The sequence below is a fragment of the Acinonyx jubatus genome, chromosome B3 (assembly GCF_027475565.1).
Source record: "Acinonyx jubatus isolate Ajub_Pintada_27869175 chromosome B3, VMU_Ajub_asm_v1.0, whole genome shotgun sequence".
NCBI lineage: Eukaryota > Metazoa > Chordata > Mammalia > Carnivora > Felidae > Acinonyx > Acinonyx jubatus.
This window is the reverse complement of record NC_069386.1, coordinates 39,970,508-39,994,993: the sequence shown is the minus strand read 5'-3', so window position 1 is coordinate 39,994,993 and position 24,486 is coordinate 39,970,508. Positions and strand designations below refer to the sequence as shown.

Genomic DNA, 24,486 nt, shown 5'->3' with positions numbered 1-24,486 from the left:
CCTGGAGCCTGCTCTGGATTTTGTGTCTCCATCTCTCTCTCTCCCTCAAAAGTAAACATTAAAAAAATTTTTTTTAATCTGTATTGGTGGTACATTTGTACATTTATCCTTGTAATTGTTATTTTTAGTTTATGTATGTTGAATGTGTGTTATAGGGTACAAATAAAGTTGTAATCCTAGTATCTTCTGGTAAACAAAGCCTTTATTATATAAAGTGGCAGAGACTGCTGGTGATCTGTTCCAATAGTCAATCTCTCTTCTTTCCTCAGTAAATAAAATCCCATTTTGCTCTAGGCAGCAATATGCTTGCCTAAAATACATTTCATAATGGTCTTGCTAAGTGGAACTTCAATGAACCACATTTAGAGATGGCCTAATAGCTTGCATAGGCTCCACACCCATCCCTCATCCTTCCTCCTACATGGAGTCTGTGAGAGTTGGTGCCGAAAGCAGCCATCTTACCATAAGGTTAGCCACAAAAGATGGCAGCACTGAAAACACTCAGCGAAGTATCCTGAGACTTTGATGATAAAAATGAAACCTCCATAATCAGCCCTAGATTTTAAATCTCTAGACTCTTTCAAGGGCAGGAGGAAGGGGTAATATACACCTACCTTCTTTAAGTCACTGTTAGTTTCTGCATCTAACTAGCAGCAAAAATCAATTCACATCTGAAACACGGATTCGGTTTAATAGTGCTCCTTTCCCTGAAGTAATCTTATTATATTAATGTAACTACCAATTTCTTTTGGTTCCTATTTTGCCAGGTATAACATGTGCATCCTTTTTATCTTCAACTTTCCTCTGTTGTAATATTTTAATCTCTTAAAAACCTTATGTTGTTGGGGCACCTGGGTGACTCAGTCGGTTAAGCATCTGACTCTTGATTTCTGCTCAGGTCATGACCTCACAGTTGAGGGGTTTGAGGCCCAAGTCGGCTCCATGTTGATGGTACAGAGGCTGCTGGGTATTCTCTCTCCCTCTCTCAAAACAAACAAACAAACTTTAAAAATACTGTATATTTTTAAAAAACACACAAGTTAGTTTTAGCTTATGTTTTACATAGAGTCTGACGATCTTTGTCTTCTACCTAGAGCATTTGATCCATTTACATTCATTATGATTAGTGATCTATTTGGCCTTATTTTTACCATATCTTTGTCCCACTCTTGTTTCTTTCTCCTTTTTTTTCCATATTATTTGAAATTCCCCTCTCCTATTCCACTTGCCTTCTAGTCAACTTTTACTCTTTCAGGGACTACTCTGGAAATTTTTAAATGCACATATAAAGTTTCAAGCTATATGTCTCTTACCCTTTTCTCATTTGTCTACACGTAGAATTTTGTTTAGATGTTGAATTCATTTTTTATTGCTGCTGTAACAAATTATCACAAACTTTGTGGCCAAAAAAAAAAAAAAAAACCCACAGATTTTTTTTATCTCACAGTTTTGGAGGTCAGAAGTCCAAATTGGATCTCACCAGGCTAAACTCAAGTTGACAGGGCTGCATTCTTTGTGGAGGCTCCAAGGAAGAATCCATTGTCTTTTTCAACCTCTAGAAACCACCTGTATTCCTTGGCTCACAGCTCCTTCTTCCATTTTCAAAGCAAAGAATGTAGCATCTTCAAATTTCTCTGGCTCTCCCGCCTACTGTTTTTCCTTACAAGGACCTTTGTGATTACAATGGGCTCACCAGATAATCTAGGATAATCTCCCCATCTCAAAATCCTTAATTTAATCACATTTGCAGAGTTCCCCTGCCATTTAAGGCAATGTATTCACAGGTTCTAGGAGTTAGGATATCTCCCTGCATAACATTCCTAATTACTTCTTCAAATCTGTCTTCTACTTCACCAATTCTCTTTTCAATCCAATAGGCTATTAAACCTGCCCTTGAAGTTATCACTTTAATTATTATATTTTTGTTTCTGGATTCTAATTATTTTGGATAATCCTTTGTCATAATTTCACTTCTCCCATTTGCTTTATCAGATACATTAAGCACATTTATTTCTGTATTTAGTATCCAGTAATGACAATACTTGAACTCCCTGTGGGTCTGATTTAGATATTTTGTTTTGCTCATGGTAACCTGTTTCCTCATGTGCTTTGTGTAAGACAGCTCATATTCTCTGGAATATATCTTTGGTAATTCTTTGAAGACTCTGAGAGGTTATTCCTCCAGAAAGCATTTGGATTCATTTCTGTCTTTGCCAGGGCACAATACCAAGCCATAATCACTCAAAACAAGTCTCATCTTAGAGATTTTTTGAAGTCACAGAGGTAGTGGAGTCTCAAATCTCTATGAGGACATGTTTCTAATGATAAACATTCAGGGAAAACTTTTTTCACCCTCGGTTTATATTCAAGGCAAAGAAGGATAAGTTTCTGTCTCTCTTTGCTAGGGTGAGTTTTTTTCTGCTTCTCCCTTTCCTAGTGGGCATATAGCTTTTTGTGGATTCTCATTTTAGGAAGGTGGATCTCTGGCCTGACTTCCTGTAATGCATGGCTTCTATTGTCTCCTGAGTCCCATGTGTACCTCTTAAAAACTGAAAACACAAGTCATCTGGAACTAGTAGATGCCTTCAGCACAGCAGTCATCAGATGCTTCTATACCTCTCTGAATTTGGGCTCTCTGTGTTTTGTTTTTTCATTTTACTTTTTGCTAGTTCAACCATGACTTTTTAAAGTTTTTAAGGGGGCGCCTGGATGGCTCAGTTGGTTAGGTGTCCGACTTCAGCTCAGGTCATGATCTCACCGTTCGTAGGTTTGAGCCCTGTGTCGGGCTCTGTGCTGATATCTTGGAGGCTGGAGCCTGCTTCAGATTCTGTGTCTCCCTTTCTCTCTGCCCTCCCCCACTTGTGCTCTGTCTCTGTCTTTCAAAAATAAATAAAAACATCAAAAAAAAAAAAGCTTAAAAAATAAATCTATCATTTTTAGGTGTTTAATAGTAGGAAGATTTTATTTGCTTTTAAAGATAGTATCCCTTGGGAAAAAAATAGTCTCCTTTATCATTGGAAATAAAGTAAATGTATACCTCTATTCTAAACTGATAATGTAAGATTATGTTACACCAGTGGTTCTGAAATTATAGCTTTCTTGTGTTATTTCATTTCCTTATTCTTTTTCACTCCTTCGAAGTTCCTTTCTAAGGGGTGTCCTTTATCAAATAATTATAAGGAAGTATTACTTCATAGTCTTTACCATCCATTTCTAAGACCCCTAAAACTTTCCCCATATCTCTAACTTTTAAAACAGGGCTTTATAGGGGCACTCAGCTGGCTCATTCAGAAAAGCATGCAAGTCTTGATCTTGGGGTTGTGAGCTTGAGCCCCATGCTGGGTGTAGATATTACTTAAATAAAACTTAAAAAATTTTTTAAACATGGCTCTACAGATTATACATATGTATTTATGATATTACAAAATAATAAAAATTAAGTATGGTATACTTACACACAGTGCAAGTAAGAATGGAAAATAAAAATGATCTCTGTGCTAGAATTGTAAAATTCTCATTTTCTTTTCATTTTTAAGTATTTTCATTACATTACTTATGCAACAAAATGAATACTACCACCATTTTAAACTAACTAGCTCTCCTTTTCTATACTAGGTTGAAAAATTATTCATACAAATATGCTACTTAACTCAACCCTATCAGCCATTCTCTCATGTAACTGTTTTAGAATGTAGTAAATTTCTGTAGGCAGCCAAATGTAAGCAACAGTTACCATATAAAGTTTGTCAAGCTGCATTTTAATTTCAAAGCTATAGAAAGACAACTCACTCTCTGTGGCTGTCAGATCAGCCACAAGTGTATTTCATGGGCAAAACCAATGTAGCTCCAACATCACAATCTGCCAATCAGGCTGAAATCACAAAGTGGTAAATGACTACTTCAATGCACCTCCTCTGTAAAGAAGAAGTTAGGATGGCTTCATAGCTCAAAGGTGGGGGAAAGCACCAGACTCACAAAAGGGTTCCATCGTAAACAATGGACAGAAAATCTAGGGAAACAGTAACCTTTGATAAGGCCTCAATTTCTTTATTGCTAAAACAACAATGATAACCACAGAAAAACAGCAAAACTGATCAGAAATCGGGGTGATTAGCTGGCTCAGTACAGCATACTACTTTGGGTCTTAGGGTCTTGACTTCAAGCCCCATGTTGGGCATAGAGCCTACTTTAAAAACACACACACACAAACTTATCAGAGAGGTGGGGCAATCCACCAAGAGGGCTCTTCCCCCTTCATTCTGTTCTTCCTGTCAACACGTTCAAAGCAGGTGGAGGTAAGTAGGTAAGAAAAATAAGCAGACAAAAGACAACCATAACCTCTCCTCATATCCTCACAGAGGGCCAAGAAGTTTCTCCTGTTCTTGTGCCTGCATACCAAACAACAAAATTCTGAAAAGGACTTGAATTTGTTATGGCTTGACAGTTTATATTTATTGCTACTGCAGAAAGACCCAGAAATTTCTCCTTTCTTTCCTGTGCCTCCATACTGAATTCACAAGAATCCATTAAGACTTCTGAGACGTCCATCTGCAGTAAGAGTCTCTGACTGGGAAATAAACCCTCAGTTGAAAACCCAGTGAAAATACTAAAAGATAACGTTTGAGAGAAGCAGATGAGGAAATGCTTCCCCAACACCTCAGAGGAGAAAAAAGTGCTGCTAACTCTGTATTCAGTATCATTACACTAAAGTAAGGGACATGCATATCAGTTTCACTTTGAAACAGTAAAAGCAACGGTCAAGAAGAATGTTTCTTTAAAGCCAAGAAAAGCAAAATGGGAAAAGAAACAACTGGCAGGCTCACTATGAAGAAGCAAACAAAAACACCTAAAAATCCTTATTTTAACATTTCTTTGGGAGCCATTAGTTCAACCCTTCTTTAGTAGCTTGCTCAGAACTCAAACATACACACACCCACAGGATTCCCATGATTCTGGGCCAAATTCAATTATCAAGACAGTGTAGCGAAACAAAATTTTGTACATTTGGCTGCATCAAAGTCCATGTCTAAACCAATGTTTTATAATACTAGAGCAGAATAAAATCCTGTTACTCCAAAGATAACTCAGTTTCACTTGTCCCCTTTTCCTTTTCTACCACCTGTTAATGATCATAAATCATTTTAATCAGTTACATAAAATCTTTAGTCTCAAAAAACTAAAGGACAGTATCTGATTATTCACAAAATTCCTAGGGTAAAAGTGAAATTTAAACAGAAAATGAAAAACTTCCTTTAATGAGTTATTACAAGATTAAAGTAGTAACATATTAATCTTGAGATTTTATCTTCCCCACCTATCACTCACACACCTATCTAATCTTTTTACTCTTTCCCATAATTGGCAGACCTTATCCCACCTTCTAATCTATTCATGTCTCTATCAATCACAATTCTGTCTAATCAAGTACTTCATATATACATATATGTGTGTGTGTGTGTATGTGTCAAACTATGTGCACAGATATAATTATCTTTAAGTATAAGAATCCGTCATTAGTCTAATCATTAGGAAATTATGTCCTGAACACTAAGTTTATCCTTTTAAACCCGAAAAGTTTAGACTTACATACTTAATACTAAAATACGAGCTACTACAAAAGTAACTTAACTAAGAGTCCTAGACAATTCAAAAAGAAATATGATACAAATATTGGAAAGGAAGAGAAAAAAAAGAGAAGAGACAATAATTTTAGAGCATACGCTCACACATGGGCTCTTAGGCAGCCAAACCATGACATTATGTGAATTTAACCTTTTTGATGACTGAGAACAACCACTATATTCTTCTATGAAAAATTATGTCATCCAGCCCTAATGAAGTCTGTATGGCCAAATGGTGTTACTATACTAAATGGCCCCATGCTACTAAGTTTTGTGTTTTTTAAAAAAAATTTTAATGTTTATTTTTGAGAGAGGAAGACAAAGAGTGTGAGCGGGGGAGGGACAGAGAAAAAGAGGGAAACACAGAATCCAAAGTAGGCTCCGGCCATCAGCAAAGAGCCCGATGCAGGGCCTGAACTCATGAACCACGAAATTATGACCCGAGCCAAAGTCACTTAACTGACGACTGAGCCACCCAGGCGCCCCTACTAAGTTTTAAGACTAAATGTTTTTCTTCTTGAATCAAAAGTCACTTCTCCCAGCTGTTGGTGCATTCAGCTCTAGAAGCACCTTTAATTTGCTATGAGCAAACCTGTTAGTAAAGTTAGGTGACTTAGTGAAGTCAGAGGAACATGCTCCTGTAAGCTTCAAAAGTATACTCTGAAGAAAAGAGCATGAGTTTTAGGATTCATGCTTTTAAAATACATTCTTCCTAGCCCTCACTCAAGTTCTCCACTATCAATGAGAATATATGATACTCCTAGAGAAATAAAACTACAAGAGTTCGTATGGGTATAAAACTGTGATTGGATAGGAGCACCTGGCTGATTCAGTTGGTGGAGCATTTGACTCTTGATCTTGGGGTTGCGAGTTTGAGCCTGAGCAAAAATCAAGAGTCCAACACTCAACTAATTGAGCCACCCAGGTGCCCCCCAAGTTGATACTTCATAACTCAACCTCCCAACAATAAATTTATAAACAATAAATAAATAAATAAATAAATAAATAAATAAATAAATAAAATAAGTCATAAAATGTTGGGGGGAAAAAAGAATTAAAACTTAAATTTTTTTTTCCAACATTTATTTATTTTTGGGACAGAGAGAGACAGAGCATGAACGGCGGAGGGGCAGAGAGAGAGGGAGACACAGAATCAGAAACAGGCTCCAGGCTCTGAGCCATCAGCCCAGAGCCTGACGCGGGGCTTGAACTCACGGACCGTGAGATCGTGACCTGGCTGAAGTCTGACGCTTAACCAACTGCGCCACCCAGGCGCCCCAAAACTTAAATTTTTTAACCAAAGAAAAAGAATTCAGGGCACCTGGGTGGCTCAGTTGGCTGAGTGTCCAACTCTTGGTTTCAGCTCAGGTCATGATCCCACATTCATGAATTTGAGCCCCACGTTGGGCTCTGCACTGACAGCACACAGCCTGCCTGAGATTCTCTCTCCCTCTGTCTCTCTGTCCCTCCTCCACTCTCTCTGCCTCTCAAAATAAACTTACAAAAAAAAAAAAAAGGAGGAAAAAGAAAAAAAGAAAAGAGAAAGAAAAAGAATTCATTGTCCTAACTTGGCCCACATAAAAACAAATCTCAACGGCCCTGAAATCAGTACTGGTAAGTTTGGCAACTTAGAAAGATTTAAAGTATGTTTAGTAAATGGGCAGCAGTATTTTAATACCAAGGATGTAAACCTTAGTTTAATCATAGCTGAGTGCATAAAGAGGTTTATGCTGTCAGTACTGTCCTAGCAAGAAGGACACAGGACAGCCTTACATACCAAATGATTAAAAATGTTCAGTTTAAGAAAAAAACACTAATACATAACTATTTATACACTAAAAATATAAAATGTTTTTATTTACTATTTATCATACATTAAGTAAAATGTTAAGTCGATTTATTTAATTTATATTAAATATACAAATATAATAATAATGTAGATATATTTCATGAAATACTTGTGTTTAATCATTCTCAATTTTTTTAAGCTTATTTATTTATTCTGAGAGAGTATGCACATGGATGGAAAGACAGAGACAGGAGAGAAGAGAATTCCAAGCAGGCTCTGCCCTGTTAGTGCAGAGCCCGATGTGGGGCTTGAACTCACAAACCGTGAGACCATGCATGAGCTGAGCTGAAATCAAGAATTGGACGCTTGGGATGCCTGGGTGGCTCAGTCGGTTAAGCATCCGACTTCGGGTGGGGTCATGATCTCCCAGTTTGTGAGTTTGAACCCTGTGTCAGGCCCTTTGCTGACAGCTCAAAGCCTGGAGCCTGTTTCAGATTCTGTGTCTCCCTCTCTCTCTGCCACTCCCCGCTCACACCCTGTCTCTCTCAAAAAATTAATGAACATTAAAAAAAAAAAAAAAAAGAGCTGGACGCTTAACTGACTGAGCCACCCAGGTACCCCTCAGATATTTCTACAGTAAATACTTAGATCCTACTTTAACCATATTAGTCCTTACCTCCCTCATTCAACAATCATCTTGATCACATGCCCATTTTTTAGATCTTAACGTTTTTATCTTTTATGAGCTCAAAAAGGACTATTATGACATTCTTCATTCAGTAAGTTATACTGAAAATGCTGAATTTAAAAGCAACAATTTGGGTATGTTTTAGCTTGAAGAGTTTTATTTGGTTCTTTCTTGTATCTTGTATCCGTTTCTCTCCTCAGTATTTTCACATTTGCCTTTAAATCCTTCAACTTTTTGGGGCACCTGGATGGCTCAGTCGATAAATCTGACTTTGGCTAAGGTCATGATCTCACAGTTCATGAGTTCAAGCCCCATCTGGGGCTTGCTGCTGTCAGCCTCTTGATGCAGAGCCCACTTTCGATCCTCTGTCCCCTCATGCTGCCCCTCCCATGCTTGCTTTCTCTCAAAAATAAATATTTTCTAAAATCAAAAAAGAATAAACATTTAAAAATCCTAAAAAAAATAAATCCTTCAACTTTTTAATAAATGTTTTTAAAGTCCTTGAGTACTAACTCTATCATCTCAGCATTTCTAGGTCTGTTTCTATTGCCTGACTTTTGTTCTAGTTATAGATTATACTTTCCTGCCTCTGTGCATATCTAATTAGCTATTAGGATATTTAATAATATTCAGGATATTGTTTCCTAGAAGGTCAGAAAAAGGAAGGGGTACCTAGAGTCTCCTAAGGTACTGTAATGCTCTGTTTCTTTACATGAGTGATGGGAATGCAGTGTTAACTTTAGTCTTTATACATGACCCTTTATATGTATGTACGTTGTAGTTCTTGAAAACATATCGTAAAAATAAAGCTGGTTACTTTGAAGAGATTCAGTAGGAAATCTAAAAAAGGAGGGGAACAGGGGGGTACCTGGGTGGCTCAGTCGGTTGAGTGTCCGACTTTGGCTCAGGTCGTGATCTCACGGTTCGTGGGTTCCAGCCCCGCATCGGGCTCTGTGCTGACAGCTCAGGGCCTGGAGCCTGCTTCGGATTCTGTGTCTCCTCTCTCTGCTTCTCCCCTGTTCACACTCTGTCTCTCTCTCAAAAATAAATAAAGATTTAAAAAAAAAAAAAAAGGAGGGGAACAGGGAAGAACATCACCAAAAATGGCAGAGTAAGGAACTCCAGGGCTTCACCCCTCCACAAAAAAAAAAAAAAAAAAAAAAGCAACAAATAAGCTGGCAAAGGCTATCAGAATCAACTTTTGCAGAACTTTGGAATCTAATCAAAAACTTAAAACAACAAGGGAAGGCTTTGTAAAGAAAGAAGCTGCTACATTGTAATAAAAGAGTGTCAGGGTTTTAAATCACCTGCCTCTCATCCTCTACTCCCCAGTTCAGCAGGGCAGTGTGGATAGCAGCTGCGTTCCTGGTGCAGGTTGATAGTCCCAAGGGAGAAATACAAACCTTAGTCTCCCAGAACTGTGATTGAATGTTATGACCTGACTGGCAGCCAGCTTCCTGGAGGACTGGCACAAGGACTTTGCCTTTGCTTTGCCTGACTTGGAGCATTCCCAGAGCAAGCAGCCTGGGTGGGGTTAAGGAAAATAGGGAAGGAAGAGACTGAGAAAGGAGGTATGTGGGGAGAAATGGTCTGTGTAAGCTATGAGATGTAAAAAGGAATCTAGAAGGATATACCTACGCCCAAGGCTAGACATGTGCACAGAAAAGGCCTAAGAAGACCCTAAGCTTTCACTTATAGCTTACCTTCAGGCTCCACACAAACAGGGAGTAAAGGGTAAGGGAGGGTTGTAAACAGCTTGGTCTAGTGTTGAAGGAATACCCAAACACGGAACCATTTAGTCAAAATTGAGAGTATTATTTTCTTTTTTGGGTTATAGGTATTTAAGGAAATTTGGTCAAAACATTAGTTGACTATTAAGCTAATGAAACATAGACTTCAAGAGCCACACATGACCAAGAATACATACTTTACAAAAATAGAAAATACACGAAACAACAACAAAACAGTTAACACACAACAAGCTGCAACAAAAACCCCCGGAGAGGAGAGGAAATCTGATGTCTAGAGTTGATCCATAATAATAATCAAAATGTCTAGTTTTCAAAAAAAAAATTATGAGGCATACAAACAAAAAAATCGGGCTCATTTGCAGGAAAAAAGAAATATAGAAAATGTCGCCAAGGAAGCCTGGGCAAAGGAAACCACAAAGAACTAAAGGAAGCCAAGAAAACAGGATCTTACCAAGTAGAAAATATCAATAAAGAAACAGAAATTATAAAAAAGAATCAAATTGAAGGGGAGGGTCAAAAAGAAAACAATCAGATTGAAATTCTGGAGCTCAACAGTATAGTAAGTGAAATAAAAATTAACTGAATGGTTCAACAGCAGATCTGTGCAGGAAAGAGAAAAAAAAAATCAACAAACTTGCAGACAGGTCAATTAAGATTACCCAGTCAAAGGAAGAGGAAATAATGAAGACAATGAATAGAACCTAACAAACCTGTTGGACCCCGTCCAGTGTACCACCATAACACATGCTAGGAACCCCAGAGCAGGAGGAAATGGGTAGAAAGAGTATTTGAAGAACTAAAGGCTGTATATTTCCAGAATTTGATAAAAAACCTGAATCTATACATCTAATCAACCAATTCCAAGCAGCATGAACTCAAAAGGATCAACACCAAGACACATTATACTCAAATTGTGAAAATACAAAGAACCTTGAAAACAGGAGGAGAGAAGAAACTCATTACATACAAGGGACTCTCCATAAGATTAATAGCCAATTTCTCATCAGAAATTATAGCAGCCAGAAATCAGTGAGATAACTCATTTCAAGTGTTCAAAGAAATAGTCAGCCAAAAATTCTATATCCAGCAAAACTTCTTCAAAAATGAAAGAAAAATTAATAACATTCCCAGAAAAATAAAAGCTAAGAGTAATCATCACTAGCAGATCTACTCTACATGAAAAAAAAATTTTGAGAGAGAGGGCACAAGTGAGCAAGGAGCAGAGAGAGAGGGAGAGAGAGAAAGAATCCCACAAGGGGAAGGAGAGGGAGGGAGGGAGGGAGAGAGGGAGAAAGCAGAGCTCATGCTCACCCAAATTGGGGCTCAAGGTCATCTGAAGTGGGGCTTGAATTCACGAACTATGAGATCATGACCTGAACCAATCAGATGCTTAACTAACTGAGCCACTCAGGCGCCCCCCCCTTCCTTTTTGAGAGAGAGAGGGCACAAGTGAGTGAGGGGCAGAGAGGGTGAGAGCGCTCTATAAGAAATTTAAAAGAGGGTTCTTTAAGGCTGAAATGAAAAAGTACTAGATAGTAACAATCATACAAAGAAATAAAGAACAAAAATAAGGATAGCTACACAAGTTCATATACAAACTATTATTGCATCACTGGTTTTTAACTCTTTTTTGGCTTACATGATTTGAAAGAAAAATGCCTGAAGTAATATGTTTTTATAACTAAACATCTATTTAATGGAAACACAGTGTATAAAGATGTAATTCTAACACTAACAAAATGGGGGGGGGGGTGGGCAGAGCTAAATAGGAGTTTTTGCGTACTGCTAAAACTAAGCTGAGATGTAAATTCAAACCTGACATCATAAGACTGAGATGCTAGTTGTAATCCTTAGAGTAACATCAAGAAAACAACTTTTAAATATACAAAAGAAGAAGAAGAAGGAGGAGGAGGAGGAGGAGGAGAGAATAAAGCAGTACACTAGACAAAACAGTAAATAATTGCAAATGAAAGCAGTGATAAAGGACCTGAGAAACAAAAAAATATATATATATATAAAACAGAAAATAGCTAAATAGCAGAAATAAGTTCAATATAGCAAAAACCCTCTCCTTTAAGTTCCTTTAAAAGTAAATGGATTAAATTCTTCATTTAAAAGAAAGATTAGTCTAATGGATTAAGATCAATCCAACTAAATGCTGTTTACAAGTCACCGGTTTATATCAAAAGACAAAATAGTTTAAAAGTAAAAGGATGAAAACAGATAGACCTATCAATTATAAACATAAACACACCAAACAATAGTTACAAAATATATGAAGCAAAAACTGACAGAATTAAAGGGAGAAATTGACAATACTGCCTTAACAATTAAGAGACTTCCACTCCATTATCAACGATAGAACAATCAGACAGAAGATAAATAAGGACATAGAGTATTTGTACAATACTATAAACCAATTAGCCCTAACATATACAGAACATTCCATTTGATAAAGCAGAATACATATTTTTCTCAAATATACATGGAACATTCTCCAGGAGAGATAATATGTTAGGATACAAAACAAGTTTCAATACATTTTAAAAGACTGAAAGCATACAAAATATCATTTATGATAAAAGAATGAAACTAGGTATCAATTAACAAAAGAAAAACTGGAAAATTCACAAATAGTAAAAACTGAATAACATCATCTTAAACAACAAATGGTTCAAAGAAGAAATCACAAGGAAAAGTAGAAAATACACAAATTAAAACAAAACACAACACACCAAAACTTATGAAATATAGTGAAAGCAGTGTTAAGAGCCTAGGTTATAGATATAAATGCCTGCATTAGGGACGCCTGGGTGGCTCAGTTAGTTAGGCGACCTACTTCATATCAGGTCATGATCTTGCAGTTTGTGAGTTTGAGCCCCGCACTGGGCTTTGTGCTGACAGCTCAGAGCCTGGAGCCTGCTTCAGATTCTGTGTCTCCCCCTCTCTCTACCCCTTCCCTGCTCACGCTGTGTCTGTCTCTCAATAATGAATAAACATTAAAAAAATTTTTTTAAATGCCTGCATTAAACAAGAAGATCCCAAACTGACATCCTAAGTTTATACCTCAAAGAACTAGAAAAAGAACAAGCTAACTCCAAAGCTAACAGTAGAAAAGACATCAAAAGGTTAGAGGGGAGATAAAACAGAAAATGAAACAATAAAATCAACATAATCAAAAGCTAATTCTTTGAAAAGATCAGCAACTTGACAAATTTTTAGTTAACGTGACCAAGAAAAACGACTTCAATTACTAACTTCAGAGATGAAAATGGGGACCATTCTACAGACCTTAAAAATGGAAAGGGTTATAAAAGAAAACTATGAAAAATTGTACACCAATAAGTCAGATAACCTAGATGAAATGGATATGGTCCTATAAACATACAAAGTACCAAAACATTCCAGAAGAAATAGAATATTTGAACGACCTGCGACAAGTAAAGACTGAATCACCAGTCAAAACTTCCCACCCAGAAGAGTCTAGGACTACATGACTTCACTGGTAAATTCTACCAAACATTAAAAAAATAATTAACAATCCTTCTAAAACTCTCTCAAAATCCAGAATAGAATTATTTCCTAACTCATTCTGTGAAGCCAGGATTACCTTGATACCAAAACCAGGTAAAAACATTCCAAGAAAATTACAGACAAATACAATGTAAAAATGCTCAACAAAATACTAGCAAACATAATCCAACAGCATATTAAGAGGATTACACATATGACAAACAGCTTTATTCCAGGTGGGTCAACTAGAAAAATCAATCAATATAATACACCCATTAAGGAGAAAAACCATATGATCATCTCTGTTGATGCAAAAAAAAAAAAAAATGCATTTCACAAAATCCTACCATGATAAAAACACTCAAACTAGGAATAGAAAAAAACTTCTTCAACATAAGAAAAAAATGTTATGAAAACCACAGAGTTAGCATACTCAATGGTGAAAGACTGAAAGCTTTGCCCCTGAGATAAGGAACAAGAGCAGAATGCTCTCATTTGCCACTCCTATTCAATGTTGGAATGGAAGTTCTAGCCAGAGCAGTTAGGCAAAAAAAATAATAATATCATTAAAAAAATTTTTTTAAAGGAAGGAAAAAGCCATTCAATTTGGAAAGAGTAAAACTATCTATTACAGATGACAAGTCCTATATAAGAAAACCTAAAGAACATATACACAAAAATTATTAGAGGTAATAAACAAATTCAGCACAAAAGTCAGTTCTATTTCTGTATACTAGTAATGAAATAAAAAATGAAAAACTTGAAAATGAAATAAAGAAAACAATTCTGGGACATGTGGGTGGCTCAGTCAGTTAAGCGTCCAGCTCTTGATTTCGGCTCCAGTCATGGCCTCCTGGTTCGGGAGATTGAGTCCCGAGCTTGGAATTCTCTCCCTCTCTCTCTGCCCCTCCACTACTTGCACTCTCTCTCAAAATAAATAAATAAATAAACATTTATTTTAAAAAATAAAATAATTCCATTTATTGTGGCATCAAAAAAATACATACCTAGGAATAAATGTCTAAGAAGGTATAAGCATTGTACACTGAAAACTGGAAAAAACTGAAGGAAATGAAAGAAGACCAACATAAATGGAAAGATACCTTGTCCAGACATTGGAAGACTTAATATTGTTATGGCAATACAACTCAAACAATGGACAGAGTCAATGCAATCCCTGCCAAAATCTCAATGGCCTTTTTTTCAGAAATAGAAGAGCTGTTTCTAAAATTCATATAAAGCTTGCCCGTTTCTGCTGACATGTGAAGATCATGGAGCCGTGGTTCTCTTCCTTACAACAAGAAAACTGAAAGACAAGACCTCTTCTTAGATCCACCAGAGAAATGAGGTCACAGGATAAATCACTGTCCTGAAAACTGGAGAGAAAGGAGTACAGGGAGAAACAAAACCTAGGAGCAGAAACCCATGCTGGAGATATTATTTCTTTTCACAAACCATACATACAAAGACAAAATAGGATGAATATCTAAACTGGTCAAGGCAAAAAACCACCAACCTAGAATTCTCTATCAGTGAAATTATCCTTCAACAGTAGAGGAGAAATAAAGGCTTTCTCAAACAACAACAGAGGGAATGTGTCACCAGCAGACCTGCCTTGCAAGAAATATCAAAAAAAGTTCTTCAGAAAGAAAATGACATAGATAAAAAACTTGGATCTAGGAGCATCTGGGTGGTTCAGGTGATTAAATGTCTCTCTTTTTTTTAATTTTTAAAAAAATGTTTATTTTATTTTTTTTATTTAGTTTTTTTTTTTTTTTTTTGAGAGAGACAGAGCGAGAGCTGAGGAGGGGCAGAGAGAGAAGGAGACACAGAATCTGAAGCAGGTTCCAGGCACTGAGCTATCAGCACAGAGCCGACAAGGGGCTTGAACTCCTGAACCATGAGATCACGACCTGAGCTGATGTTGAATGCTTAACCAACTGAGCCACCCAGGCACCCCTAAAAGTCTGACTCTTGATTTCAGCTCAGGTCATGATACCAGGGTTGTGGATCGAGCTCTGCAACAGGCTCTGGACTGCACATGGAGCAGGTTTAAGATTCTCTCCCCTCCCCCACCCCTCTCCTCCACTAGCACTTTCCCTCTCAAAATCAAAAACAAGTAACAAAACTTAGATCTACGAAAAGACCATTAGAGAAGGAATAAATGAAAGTAAATTTTTTTTCTTTTTCTTAATAGATCTAACAGCTAAGTATTGGTTCAAAATACCAATAGCAACAATTTACTAGGTGACTACAGCTTGGATAAGTAATCACAAAAATGTTATGAGAGACAGGAAGGAAGAATTGGGACAACTGTTATAAGACACCAACACAAACCATAAAGCAATATAGTGTTATTTGGAAGTAGACTTAGATTAGTTATAAATGTATAAGGCAAACTATAAGGCAACCACTAAAAACATTTAAAAATTCATATGCAATTGCAAGGAACAACAAATAGCCAAACACAATCTTGGAAAATCTTGAAAAACAAAATCAGACTTCTACTTTCTGAAATTATTTTAAAGTCACCACAAAACTACAATAATTAAACCAGTGTGGTAAGTGGCACTAAGACACATATATAGATCAACAAAATAAGAGTCCAGAAACAAGCCTATTCATCTATGACCAACAGATTTTCAAGAAGAATATGCCAAGGGCATTCACTGGGGAAAGATCAAACAGTACTAGGACAACTGGATACCCACATGCAAAAGAATAAAGCTGAACCTTAACCTCATACTGTAAAACTCGAAATAGATCAAAGATCTAACTATATGAGCTAAAAGTATCACACTCTTAGAAGATAGACAAATGGAGGTGCCTGAGTGGCTCAGTCAGTTAAGCATCTGACTTCAGTTCAGTTCATGATATTATAGACTGAGCTCTGCATCAGGCTCTCTGCTGTCAGCACAGAACCCGCTTCGCATCCTCTGTCCCCTTTTCTCTCTGCCTTTCCCCCACTGGCTCCCCCCTCTCTAAAATAAAGAAAAAGAAAAAGAAAAAAAAAAAGAAAATTCATTAAAAAAAAAGTGGGGCACCTGGATGGCTCAGTCAGTTGAGCAAGTAATTCTTGATTTCAGCTCAGGTCATGATCCCAGTTATGGGGATAAAGCCCAATACAGGCTTCGAGCTGAGTGTGGAGCCTGCTTAAAATTCTTCTCTCCCTCTGCCCCTCTCCCCCACTCATACTCTCTCTCTTCTCTAAAATTTAAAAAAAAAAAATGGGAATGAAAACTGGTGCAGCCACTCTGGAAAACAGTATGGAGTTTCCTCAAAAAACTAAAAACAGAACTACCCTACAACCCAGCAATTGCACTACCAGGCATTTATCCATGGGATACAGATGTGCTGTTTCGAAGGGACACATGCACTCCCATGTTTATAGCAGCACTACCAACAATAGCCAAAGTATGGAAAGAGCCCAAATGTCCATCGATGGATGAATGGATAAAGAAGATGCGGTATATATATATACAATGGAGTATTACTCGGCAATCAAAAAGAATGAAATCTTGCCATTTGCAACTACGTGGATGGAACTGGAGGGTATTATGTTAAGTGAAATTAGAGAAAAACAAAAATCATATAAATTCACACATATGAGGACTTTAAGAGACAAAACAGATGAACATAAGGGAAGGGAAACAAAAATAATATAAAAACATGGAGGGGGACAAAACAGAAGAGACTCATAAATATGGAGAACAAACTGAGGGTTACTGGAGGGGTTGTGGGAGGGGGGATGGGCTAAATGGGTAAGGGGCATTAAGGAATCTACTCCTGAAGTCATTGTTGCACTATATGCTAACTAAATTGGACGTAAATTTAAAAAAATAAAGTTAAAAATAAATAAATAAAAACAATAAAATAAAAAAAATAATAAAAAATGTTTAAAAAGGTACAAAGTAACAGATTTGGTGATAACATAGAAAAATGAAAACCCTAGGGGCACCCGGGTATCTCAGTCAGTTAAGCTGATTTCAGCTCAGGTCAGGTCATGATGTCATGGTCGTGAGATTGAGACCCCAGTCAGGTTCCATGTGGGGCTCTGCACTGGGCTACATGCTGGGCATGCTAGGCTCCATGCTTAAGATTCTGTCCCTCTCCATTCCTCCCTCCCCCTCTCCAAATTAAAAACCCTTGAACATTGCTGGTGAGAATCTAAAATGGTGCAGCCACTGTGAACAACAGTTGGCAGTTCCTCAAAAGCAAAATGTAGGGGCCCGTGGCTGGCTCAGTCAGTAAAGCATCTTGATCTCAAGGTAGTGAGTTCAAGCCTCATGATGGGTGCAGAGATTACAAAAATAAGTAAGTAAATAAGCTTAAAAAAAAAAAAAGGTTTTTAAAAAAAAGTTAAATGTAAAATTACCACATGACCCAGCAATTCCATTCCTAGTTACATAACCAAAAGAATTGAAAACCAATACTCAAACTAAAACTTCTACATGAATGTTCATACGAACACTACTGACAATAATTAAAAGATGGAAACAACTAAAAACATCTATGAATTGATGAATGGACAAACAAATGGGGTATATCCATACAGAATATTTTTCAGCCATAAAAAAAAAATGAAGTACTGATACATACTACAACATGGATGGACTTAGAAATCGTTAAGCTAAGTGAAAGAAGCAGAAACATTTTATATGATTTCATGTTACAAAATAACCACAATAGGTAAATCCAAAGAGAAAGAAAGCAGATTAGTGTTTTCCAGGGGGTATGGAGAAAGAGGAACAGGGAGGAACTGCTTAATAGGTTTGGGGTTTTCCTTTGGGGATGATGAAAATGTGTTGGAACTAGATAAAGGTTATGGTTGCAAAACACCATGAATGTACCAAATGCCACCAAACTATACACTTTAAAATGGTTACTTTTACAAAAATGAACTACTGGGACCTCATCAAAATAAAAAGCTTCTGCACAGCAAAGGAAACAATCAGCAAAACTAAAAGACAACCGAAGGAATGGAAGAAGATTTTTGCAAACAACATATCAGATAAAGGGTTAGTATCCAAAATCTATAAAGAACTTATCAAACACCCAAAAAACAAATAATTCAGTGAAGAAATGGGCAAAAGACATGAATAGACACTTCTCCAAAGAAGATATCCAGATGTCAACCAACACATGAAAAAATGCCCAACATCACTCATCATCAGGGAAATACAAATCAAAACCAAAAGGAGATACCACCTCACACCCGTCAGAATGGCTAACATTAACAACTCAGGCAACAACAGATGTTGGCGAGGATGCGGAGAAAGAGGATCTCTTTTGCAGTGTTGGTGGGAATGCAAGCTGGTGCAGCCACTCTGGAAGACAGGATGGAGGTTCCTCAAAAAACTAAAAATAGAACTACCCTAAGATCCAGCAATTGCACTACTAGGCATTTATCCATGGGATACAGGTGTGCTGTTTCAAAGGGACACATGCACCCCCATGTTAGCAGCACTATCAACAACAGCCAAAGTATGGAAAGAGTCCAAATGTCCATCGATGGTTGAACAGATAAATAAGATGTGGTGTATATATACAATGGAGTATTACTCGGCAATCAAAAAGAATGAAATCTTGCCATTTGCAACTACATGGATGGAACTAGAGGGTATTATGCTAAGCAAAATTAGAGAAAGACAAATATATGACTTCACTCATATGAGGACTTTAAGAGACAAAACAGATGAACATAAGGGAAGGGAAGCAAATATCAAAGCAGGGAGGGGAACAAAACATAAGAGACTTACCTATGGAGAACAAACAGAGGGTTACTGGAAGGGTTGTGGGAGAGGGGATGGGCTAAATGGGTAAGGAGCATTAAGTAATCTAATCCTGAAATCATTATTGCACTATATGCTAACTAACTTGGATGTAAATTAAAAAAATAAATTAAAAATAAATAAATAAAATGACTACTTTTACATCACATCAATTTTACCTCAATAAGTAAAGTAAGAGGGTACTGAAACTAATAACATCTTATGAAAACAATTACCCAAACATGTCAAGTTTTTGTACTATTTCTTACTTATCAACTAAAAATAAAACTGAAATATTTCTTTTTTAAAAAAATTTTTTTAATGTTTATTTATTTTTGAGAGAGACAGAGACAAAATGTGAGTGGGTTAGGAGCAGAGAGACAGGGAGACACAGAATCCGAAGCAGGCTCCAGGCTCTGAGCTGTCAGCACAGAGCCCGACGTGGGCTCAAACTCGTGAGCTGTAAGATCATGACCTGAGCTTAAATCAGACGCTCAACCAACTGAGCCACCCAGGTGCCCCTATGTCTTTTTTTTTAAGTTGTTTTTTTTTTCCATAATCTCTACCGTGGGGCTCAAACTCACGAGCCCAAGATCAAGAGCTGCACACTCTTCCAAATGAACCAGCCAGGCACCCCAACACTAAGATATTTCTTTTTTTTTTTTTTTTTAAAGTATACTTCACACCCAGCATGGGGCCCAAAAAGGGCTTCAACTCACGACCCTGAGATTAAAACCTGAGTGAGGGGCGCGTAGGTGGCTCAGTTGGTTAAACATCCAACTTCAGGTCAGGTCATGAATTCGAGGTTCATGCCTGCTTGTGGTTCTCTCTCTCTCTGTCCCTCCCCCACTCACTCCGTTCTCTTAAAATAAATAAATAAACTTAAAAAAAAAAAGATGCTCCTGACTTTTTTCTAAATCACAATATTTCTCTGGAGACAAGAGTAGTATTATATATAGGTGGTGCCTGGGTGGCTCAGTCAGTTGAGCATCCGACTTCGGCTCAGGTCATGATCTCACAGTTCCGTGAGTTCGAGCCCCGCGTTGGGCTCTGTGCTGACAGCTTGAGGCCTGGAGCCTGCTTTGGATTCTGTGTCCCCCTCTCTGCTCCTCCCCTGCTCACACTCGGTCTCTCTCTCTCAAAAATAAATAAGGATTAAAAAAAATTTTTTTAAAGAGTATTATAGAAAGCTTCTCAAACATAATTTATTCACAGACTTATTTACTATAAAATCTAAAAGATTAAAAAAAATTTTTTTTAATGTTTATTTTCAAGAGAGAAAGAGAACAAGCAGGGGAGGGGTAGGGAGAGAGGGAGACACAGAATACGAAGCAGGCTCCAGGCTCCAAGCTGTCAGCACAGAGCCCTCCCTAGGCAGGGCTTGAACCCACGAACCATGAGATCATGATCTGAGCCAAAGTCAGAAGCTTAACCGACTGAGCCACCCAGGTGCCCCTAAAAGCTATTTTTTAAAAGCTGGATGAAGTGGCTAATTTAGACACCATGAGCAAAAAGTTCAAACAAAACCTGAAAACTCAGCTATCCCAAATTACTTCAAATTTTATACCTATAAAGCACAATACAAAAATTTCCTTTAGTTATTTTTCACAATCACTTTTACAAAATAGTTTCAAGTTTTCTGACTTGCCGTGTTACCCAGTGTAAGCACTATTTCCCTTCTAACAGGGACTTCCCTTTCCTATCTGACATTTAGGATTAAAACTTTTCTGAGTCAATCTTCTCCTTTATTTCTTGGTCTCCAGATATTACTAGTTGTTTCTTCAAAAGAGGCTTTAGAGGTTAGAGATACTTGAACTTGGCATCCTGTGTCTACCACTTACCAACAATGTGAATTTCGGGGCTAGCTACTTTCTTGGCCTCATTGCCCAATCTGTAAAATTGTAGTAATAGCCACACAGCAGTGGTTTGTTGTGAGAAAAAGGAGACAATGTGTCCAAAGCAGTTAGCATACTGCCCATTACATAAACAGTCAAACTGTCATCACTGTTATGACTATTCTGTGTTCTCACCAAAAATTCGCTAGAACAGGCCCTGCCTGATTGTATCATTAGATTATGTCTGTACCTCTTCAGCTGGCTTTCTTCATTCATATCTTTTAGTATCCCAAAGGATTCTGCACATCACCATCAGATTTGCCTTCAGACATACAAACGCATGCTGTTACTCCCCCAGCCTAAAAAACCTTCACTGGGTCCCTACTTATTGCCAACATCAAATCTAACTTCCTCTGCCTGCCTTTCATTACCCTCTATTAACAACTGTTCTCAAACTTTTGTGTACATCTGGAATGTTTGTTAAAATAGATTGGTAGACCCCACCCCTACAGTTTCCAATTCAGTAAGTCTAGAGCAGGCCACAAAATTTGCATTCATAATAAATGTTCAGGTGATGCTAATGGTGCTGGTTGGGGAACCACACTTTGAGAAGTCCTGCTCTTACATATGACCCCATTCTGCCTCCTTAAGCTTATTTTTTCCTACTCCCTAACTGGCCCACACAGCTTTGGATTAGTCTTTTCACAGGCTGCACCCAATTCCCCCTCCCTGCTTAGCTCTACTGCCTGAAAACACTTTCCTGCTTACCCAAATCGTATCTATCTTTTAAACCTGTGGTTCCCAGCACTGCCTGCACATTATAATCACCTGGGAAAGCTTTTTCACAAACTATGGACTCACCACCCCTGAGATTCTGATTCAACTGATTCTGGGAAAAATTTCCCCAAGTGATTCTAAACAGCTGCCAGAGCCAAGATCCACTACTTTACCTTCAATCTGATTTCCATTAGAATTATGAACTGAATGTTCTTCCCTCCTAAGTCCTACAGTATTCCCAGATTATACCAGGTTTGCACCTAATTACTTATCACGTTGTATTACTCTCAACCTTCCATTTTAAGTCTTGTTTTTCCAAATAAATATTATCTTCAATTTCTATATTCCTAAAGCACAAGTATGGTGAATACACAGTAGGAACTCTGTGGTTACTTCTTCATTGATTATGGATTCAAATTAGAAGTCAGAGCTTTAAACGATTTCTAATTTATCCCAATTAGGAAACTATGCTCTCTCTCTTTCTCTCTTTAAGGGGAGGGAGAAAGAAGAGTAACACTTTAATTTTTTTAACTTTATTTATTTTGAGAGAGACAGAGACAGCGTGAGTGGGGGAGGGGCAGAGAGACGGAGAGAGAGATGATCCCAAACAGGCTCTGTGCTGCCAGCACTAAGCCCAACATGGGGCCCGAACTCACAAAACTCTGTCTGAGATCATGACCTGAATCGGACCAAGAGTCGGACTCTGAACCAACTGAGCCACCCAGGCACCCACCTCTTTTCTTTTTTTTTAAACACCATTTTGCAATAAGCTTATTTTGTTATGGTGATCATTTAACTCTTTCTTTCCCCAATAACTAAATTGGAAAGAAAAATACTAATGTATCAAATGCTGTGGAGAATAAAATGATTAATAGCATCATAAATGGCTTCACAAGTGCTTCCTTACAGCAAATAGCCTTTTTTGAATTCATTAAAGACTGTTTCAAAACAGTTAAAGAGAATCAAAGCACACATATTTAAAGATGCTGAAGCTCTGAATAGTTCTATGATTTGTTTTCTCAACAGATGTGCATCCTTCAAGCCCTGAATTTACCAGATGCATATTAAATTAATCCATACTTTTAGTTTTACATAACACTCCACTCTAGCTTTATACAGTACCACATACGGCAGAATTCCACTGTTGCTTTATGACATTAAATATTAACAAATTATCTCCACTGTGCAAAAAAAAATACAGTAAGATTCATTTTAATGCAGCCGAACGTGTGCTTACTAAATACAAGCTATAATATCTTTGTTATTTTTTAATTGGCCGATTTCTATCTAAAATGTGAAAAACGACAAATTTGCTCTTAACTAAAGATCCAGTGACACCCGGTACTTTAAGAAATACACACTCAACGTTTCAGAAATTAACTAGGAATTCAACCAAAATCTTGAATTCACTACTGTAGTATAGAATTTCTAGAAAATGTACTTCTTACAAAATCATAATTTCTTCATTCACTAAAATGAATGAACTTGTGTATTATAAAAAAAGATGACTGGACTGGGAGTCTGGAGATACGTGTTCCAGTCTGACTCTTTATAGCTAGATCATCTTGAGTGAGTCACTTAGTCTCCCTGCACTTCAGTAATCTCCACTAAAAAGTGAAAGGGTCTAACTAGACCATCTCTATGTTTTCTTTTAGCTTTATGATCCCATAATCAATGAAAGTCAAGAAACACAAGCATTAACCAGATGGATCCCATTAAAAACAAAGTGAGCTTACACCCTGATTGATTTGGAGAGCATCTATCTCTACAAAGTGTAAGTGCTTTACACAGATTGTCCCTTGGGTCTATTATTAATTAACTAGGTGAAAAAGCAAATTAAAACCTACCAAATATGGAGTTTTTAAACAGTTTTTGCATCATACCTCAGATAACCAGAATATCTGAAGGTCAAAATACCAATTAAGATTAAGATGCTTTGGATAATGTAAGGTGTCCTCTAAGTCCAGGAAAGGATAGTTAATAAAGCGAACTGAAAGCGAATTCTAGTTAACAAATACAACTTAGTGGGCACTTGGGTGGCTCAGCCAGTTAAGCATCTGACTCTTGATTTTGGCTCAGGTCATGATCTCAGGATTTGTGAGATTGAGTCCCATGTCAAGTTCTGGGCTGACAGCAAGGAGCCTGCTTGGGATTCTCTCTGCCAGTCTCCCGTTCACACACATGGTCACTTGCTAGCTAGCTCTCTCTCGCTCTCACTCTCTCTCAAAATAAATAAACATTAAAAAAACAAAAAGCAAAAAACAGGTGCCTGGGTGGGTCAGTCAGTTAAGCGTCAGACTTCAACTCAGGTCATGACCTCACAGTTCATGAGATTGAACCCTGCATTGGACTCTGCACTGACAGAGTAGGGTCTGCTTGGGATTCTCTCTTAGTTCTCTGTCCTTCCCCCCACCCGATACGTGTGTGTATGTGCTTTCTCAAAATAAATATAAAAAAAAAACAACAACAGATTTTTAGGGTGGTAAAAACTCTTCTATATAAAACTGTGGATACATATTATTATGAGGTTGTTAAAACCCACAGAACTATATGACACAAAGAGTAAACCTTAACGAAACTACAGTTAATGTTATCAATATTGGTACATTAATTGTAACTAATGTACCACACTAACAAGAGATGTTAATAATAGAGGAAATGGAGGGAGTGCAGTTTTGTGGATAAGGAGAGATATGGAACTCTATCTGCTCAATTATTCCGTAAATCTAAAACTGTGAAAA

The 24,486-nt window shown here is 37.4% G+C and overlaps 1 protein-coding gene across 9 annotated transcripts in view; it reads right to left on the bottom strand.

The window, feature by feature from the left end:
- The window catches only part of CSNK1G1 (casein kinase 1 gamma 1), a 160,394-nt gene that overhangs the window by 130,445 nt on the left and 5,463 nt on the right, over nucleotides 1-24,486 (bottom strand). The gene's annotated exons all lie outside the window — the stretch shown is intronic.